This window comes from Lontra canadensis, unplaced genomic scaffold, assembly GCF_010015895.1.
Source record: "Lontra canadensis isolate GAN:19392208 unplaced genomic scaffold, GSC_riverotter_1.0 scaffold31, whole genome shotgun sequence".
NCBI classification, from domain to species: Eukaryota; Metazoa; Chordata; class Mammalia; order Carnivora; family Mustelidae; genus Lontra; species Lontra canadensis.
Genome location: NW_022631025.1, coordinates 12,646,402 through 12,653,282, shown reverse-complemented (window position 1 = coordinate 12,653,282; position 6,881 = coordinate 12,646,402).

Sequence of the window (6,881 nt, the reverse complement as noted above, 5' to 3'; positions counted from 1 at the left end):
AAGGCTCCAATATCACTTAAAGACCCCTAAAATTAGAGTCTTGCTGCCTGTTCCAATTAACCTCAGTCACAATCTCAGTCCAGAAAATTCAGAGTTCAAGAGTAAGATAACACACTGTTGAGTCCTCTGTAGATAGAAAAGTCCATATTAGACCAAGGGATTTTTCTTTCACATACTATTTATGAGAACACTTTAGAAGCAAATAAAAAATTTACCTCTTGAAAAGTTTTAAATAACATTTAGAAACAGAAAGCCTACTAGCTGAAATATTGAAAAATATCATCTTCCTCCTCCTTCCTTCTGTAGCTTGAGAACTCCTATGTGTCTCTCAAGACCCAGCTCACGTGTCGTCTTCTTTGTAAGCTTAATCGTACCCTCTTAAAGAGGATTAGCCATCTTCTTTTCTGTGCTCCTATAAATAAATTTTGCATTTATCATACTAGAGTGAGATCGTTTATGTATCTTTCTCCCCAAAGCAACTCCAGAGACATTAAACAAGAACTACAAAAATTATATAGAGTTCTCCTTACAACTGAATTTCACACAGTATTTTAGAAAATTATGGATTATTAGAATGAGAAAGTATCTGAGAGTTTGCTCATTAAAATATACATCTTCCCCAAGCTTTCCCTCCCATTTTCATTATCTAGATGAAGAAACAGAGTCTATCAAATATCATTCTATCAAAATAAGATAACTACACCCATTCCCTCACCCAAGAATTAGCAAATTAAAGCTATTATCCCTGTCTTTTGATTCCAATCAGTGTTCTTTCTGCTTCAACACAACCACCTCCTCTCTACGTGATCCCACAATAATACATCCTGCCAAGCTCTTCAGGGGTACTTAATTTCATGTCCTTGAATTTCCTAAAATTATGTGCAAAATCTGTATGCATATATTTTAAGGTCTGCCTGTAGAAGAGAGGCCTTCCGTCTGTAAACATGCATGCATGCATAATTCATGCATTCAGTCAACAAATATTTGTCAAAGACACTATGTGTGATCCTCAACAAAATACAAGCAAACTGAAACCAGCAACAAATAAAAAGGATTATATATCATAACTAAATATGATTTTTTTCTAGGAATGCATGATTGATTCAACATCCGAAAATCAATCTCATAATATACCATATTGCTCTAATCAAAGTCAGAAAATAATATGATCCTCTTTTTGTAGACACTGGCAAACTGATCCCAAAATTCATGTGGATATTCAAGGGACCCACAACAGTCAAAATGATCTTGCAACAGAAGGACAAAGCTGGAGAACTCAGACTTTGTTGTTTCAAAACCCACTATCAAACTACAGTATGGACCTAGCATAAGGGTTGACAAAACGGATCAATGGAACAGGATTGAAAATCCAGAAATAAACCATCCCACTTATGGTCAATTGCTTTTTGACCAGGGTGCCAAGACCATTCACTGGAGAAAAGATAATCTCTTCAACAAATGGTCCTGGAACAATTAGATAACCGCACACAAAACAATGAATTTGGAGCCTCTACTTTACACCATATACAAAAATTAACTCAAAATGGATCCAGGACCAAAATGAAAATGCTAAAACTGTAAAACTTTAGGAAGAAAATATAGAAGTAAATCGTTGTTGGATTACGCAATGGTTTCTTAGTTACAACGCCTAAATCACAAGTAATAAAAGAAAAATAAACAAAGTGGACTTTGTATAAATTAAAATTTCTTGCGTTTCAAAGGACACCATCAAAAAAGTGAAAAGACAATCCATAGAATGGGAGAAAATATTTACAAGTCATAAGGGACTTAGATCTAGAATATACCATAAAGAATTTGTATTTAGAATATATACTTACAATTAAACAATAAGAACATAAATAACCAGTTTTAAAATGGACAAGGGATTTAAATAGGACTTTCTCCAAAAAAGGTATACAAATGGCCAATAAGAACATAAAACAATACTCAACATCATTCATTAATAAGGAAATACATATCAAAACCACAATGAGGGGGGCGCCTGAGTGGCTCTGTGGGTTTAGCCTCTGCCTTCAGCTCAGTTAATGACCTCAGGGTCCTGGGATCAAGCCCCGCATTGGGCTCTCTGCTCAGCAGGGAGCCTGCTTCCCCCTCTTTCTCCGCCTGCCTCTCTGCCTATTTATGATCTCTCTCTCTGTCAAATAAATAAATAAAATCTTAAGAAAAAAAAAAACACGATGAGGGGCACCTGGTTGACTCAGTCTGTAGAGCATGTGACTCTTGATCTCAGGGTTTTGAGTTTGAGCCCCCCATTGGGTGTAGAGATTAGTTAAAAAAAAGAGAGAGAGAGAGAGAGAGAGAGAGAGAGAGAAAGACACACAAGATACCATCTCACACCTATAGGGTAGCTAGAAGAAGAAGACAACAGCAAGCATTGAAGACGATGTGGAGAAATAGAGACTCTTGTACATTGCTGGTGGGAATGTAAAATGGTGCAGCTACTTGGAAAAATAATCTGGAGGTCAGGCATAGTTGAAAGAATTTTGTTCATGGCTCCTCCACTAAGTAGTTTAAACTCACACCTGGCCTGAGGGCTGCACTTTGAAGTGGGGTCTATGCTTTGGTAGCCCCCAGTGCCAGACACAGTGCCTGGCATTTAGTGAGACTCATTCAGTATTGGGGAGGTGGGGGTTGAATGCTGAGACACCCATTAGAATGTGACTTAGCTAGAGCAAAGCTGAGTCTCAGAAAGGGCAGCTTTACCCCATTCCCCCATTCCCAGCTCTCCGAAGATGTTATGTGTACCTTGGGTTGATCAAACCTTCTCTAAGTCTGGGGAAGTTTGGGGAACCCCTTAAGATACAGTCCTTGTTCATGTAAGACCTTTCCTGTTCATTACTCTTCTACTTCTCCTTGCCCATCCAACCCTCGAAGAGACTACTCAAATATCCCTGTTTGGCTGAGGTCCAACAGTCCCAGGGGAAGAACATGAACTTTCCCACAACTGAAGTTCACGCACACTTGTGTAGCAGGAGGTTAAAATTCAAATTGCGAAAGACGTTAAGATGTAATAGCTTTGCATGTCCAGTGTGAGGCACTAAATTACCATGCACGGAATCTTAAAGGCAATGAATAAGAACTTGCTACGTGATCATCACAATCTCACACCACTCTAAGGACGCGAAGGGTATGCAAAAGGCCCCAGGATAGTGGGGAAGGGACTAGGTGAAGATGCTCTCTTTGGAGAGAGCTGGACTAGGAGCCCCATTTCCTCATGAATCTAGAGTGGGAATGGATTCTTCAGTGGAAAATCTCAGAAGGTCTGAGATGCTTCTCTGGGGAGTTGAGGGTCTGACTCTTGCCTGGGTCATTCAGTGGGTGAGAGAAAAATTGTTTAACTGCTTTGATGACCATGCTGGGAGAAGTCTGAAGCACTGGTTGGGAACGCCAAACGGTTTCAGTTTCTTGGGTCAGTGGATAAATGGGTGCCTTCTACGGGCCAGAGGTGGGCCATGTAGCACCTGGAGCTGGAAAAGGTCATCTTGGGCCTGATTGGAGTGCCAGGAGAAGGAGAAGGTCTGCAGCATCAGGAGGCTAGGGCAAATGCTGGGGCCTGAAAAAGTCACAAGTCATATGTGGAACAAGCTGCATCTGCCCAGGCTCAGGGCACTCGGGAAGGGGGCAACAGCATGAGGGGGAACATCTTGAAAGCAGATCCTCCAGCCCCGGGCAAGACAATGACGGCCCTGGCAGACATTCTGAAGTTACCCGAACTAAAATCACTCAGCTAAGCTGCTCTTGGATTCCTGATCCACAGAAAGTATGTGAGATAACAAATGTTTATTAGTGTTTTAGGCCACTAAATTTTGAGTTAATTTGTCAGGCCATAGTAGCTAGCAAATACAGAGTAAAAAAAAATGGGCAGTAGCTCTGGGTACAGGAGAGATACCAGCCAGCAGAGGGAGCACGTTCTCTCCCTGCCACATGGTGGCTACTGACCCAGTCCACAGCCAGACAAACTGAGGAAGTGCCCTCACCTGGGGCAGCCTTGCAACAGCCAGCCGTAAGCAGTAATGTTGACTGGAGACCCTGATGAGCTCAGGACAAAATAGGGAAGTAGATCAGGTTTTTTTCCCAAAACTATCTTTAGAATCTTCCTACTGATTTATAACTCCCCCTCCAGGACCCCCATCCTGACATCTCCCCGCAGCACGGCTCCCACCCTTCTTTCACTATCTCGTTTTATAAACCACCTCAAATCAGCACATACTGAGAGTCGGCTCTATGCAAAGCCCTCAGAAATGAATAAACCACTGTCCCTCTCCTTATGGAGACTTCTGTGTATAGACTACTTGGTGTTAGAAACATGTTTTTTTGCTTCTAATGTCAGTGGTGGGTGTTAAATTGCAGAGACTGATGCAGTAGGTCTGAGATGAGGCTCGAGAGTCTGGATTTCCAGGAAGCTCCCAGGTAAGGTCACTACTGCGGGTCCTGGGACCCTGCTCCGAAGCCCAAGGCTCTGATGCACTCGGCATGCGGAGAGATGGAAGACAGCACAGAGCACCCAGCACGTGCATGAACTCTCAGAAGCCCTCGCTGCCTGCAAATCAAAGCACATGTACAGCTCTTGTTCCTTATGAAGAGGTACAGGTTGGTCTGGTCTTGTGTGTTTCTTGTATAGGAGGTCTTCACTAAGAAATAAGCAGGGCACTACAAGAACAAAAGCATTTTATTTGTTTGGTTCCTAAGTCAAGACCTCTAGGTTGGCAAGGACCTTCACAGTCCTCTTCAATCACCCAACCTGTGGCCAAACCCACTCCATGTCATCCCTACCAAATTACTGTCTGAGCTATATTTGGATACCTCTAGTGATGGCAAGCTCGCCACTCCCAAGACAGTCTACTTCCCCTCAGGGCAGCTCTGATTTTAGAAAATTCTACAGAATGAACCAAAATATTTTGTCTCCGAGTTTCCAACCACTGTCTGAATTTTACTTGTAAAGTCATTTAAAACAAGTCTTCATACAGGCAGAGAGAGCTCCCTGATCTGTGTCAAATGTCCCCTTCTCCACGTTAGAATATCTTCAGTTTTTTTACTTGGTGCTTTTGGGCCATGCTGCTGGATTTTAGTTGATTCTTAGATGATTCCACTGAACATTCTTCAGCATGTTTCCATTTGGAAACAATGACAGGGTCCATGTAAAATAACAAAAGAAGAAATTCTGGAAGAGGGAAGAAAAGTGAGAGTTGAAGGCAATTTTTAAAAAAGATTTTATTTATTCATTTGAGAGAGAGAGAGAGCATGAGCAGGGGCAGAGGCAGAGGCAGAGAAGCAGACTCCCCACTGAGCTGGGAGCCGGAATACTCGGGCCCAGACTGCGGCTTCTCCCAGGTCACGGTTTCTCAAGGCAGTGTCCTCAGAACACCTGGATTAGAATGACCTCAGGGGCCTGTTTCAATATGCTGATTCATATGCCTCATCTGCGTCCGACGAAATCAACGTTTTTGGGGTAGGGGCCCAGGAAGCTGCGTTTTAAACCAATTGTCCAGCTGATTCTGAGGAGCATGGTTTGGAAACCATTGCTCCAGGCCCGACCCTGATGGCTCTTTGTTGCACCAACTAACGGAAAATAACAAAGGGCAGGCCTCCAAAGAAAAAGGTCAAACACTGCAAGCCTTCTGAGAGAGGGAGAGACTGGGAGAGACTGTGACAGAAGTCAAAACTCGAACTCCTTTTCGTATAGCCCATGATCTTCCTGCCCTTAAACTCCACCCAGAGTCAGCACACCTGTCTGGGTTGCCATCAAGGGCCTCCGGCTCCCTCTAGAGGCCAATTGGCATAAGGGCAGGGAGAAGAGAGGTAACTGAAAGTGCTTGGAACAGAGCGCGAAACCCGGGAGAGGTTAGTAACTAACCATAACTAATCCATCTGGCACTCACATCCCCTACAGCCTTCTAGCACAACAGTTCTCAAAGTGCTGTCCAGGGACCCCCAGGGGGTCTACCAAGTCAAAACTTTCATAATAGTACAAAAATTTGCCTTTTTTATTCTCATTCTTGCATGGCTATGAAGAGATTTTCAGAAGCCACAAGACATGCTGGAATCACAAGAGATTGCCTATAGATGCAGCTTTAAGAATCCAACTGTCTTTCATTAAGCCAGACATTAAAGAGACTGGAAAATGTATGTAAAACAATACCATTTCTAAATTTTTTATTTTGAAAAATACAGCTGTTTTTCATAAAATTATTTATATTACTATACCATGGGTTTATTACCACTGTTTTTAAGTGAATTAATCATTCTTTTTCTGTTTTGACAGCTCATCTACTAAGTATCTATAGAGATGATGCACGTAAACAGAAACTCTTCGGGGTCCCCGATAATTCTGAAGAATGAGAAGCTTCTGAGGTTGAAACACTTGAGAATCCCTGCGCTCAACCTCGGCTGTCTGCTGCGATCAGCCTAGGAAGCTGGAAACGAATACTGATGCCTGGGTTCTATGCCCAGAAGTCCTTATGCAACGAGTCTGGTGTGTGGCCAAGGTATTGGGAATTTAAAAAATCGCAGGCAATCCTAATGAACAGCCGAGGTTGAGGACTGCTGCTCTAAGCTTCAGGCTTTTACTGGATGTCGAAACAAGCTTGGCCATGACCCAGTAACAGAAAAGCAAATACAATCCTCAAAGGCAATCTGGGGAAGAAAAGCAGGAAACAGCAGAGCTTTTGAGTTTCTCCCCCCAAAAGAACAACAGGAAAGGGAGATATTGTGTGCCTCTCTTTACCCATCGGAGTTTTTCTCTGGCCAAAGATGTTGGGTTTATTCATAGATCACTGTGTCACTGGATGGGACAAAAGAGGATACATTAAAATGTGACCCAGGTGAGGATTAGAGCAGCTTTTGGGGACATAAGGTAGTAA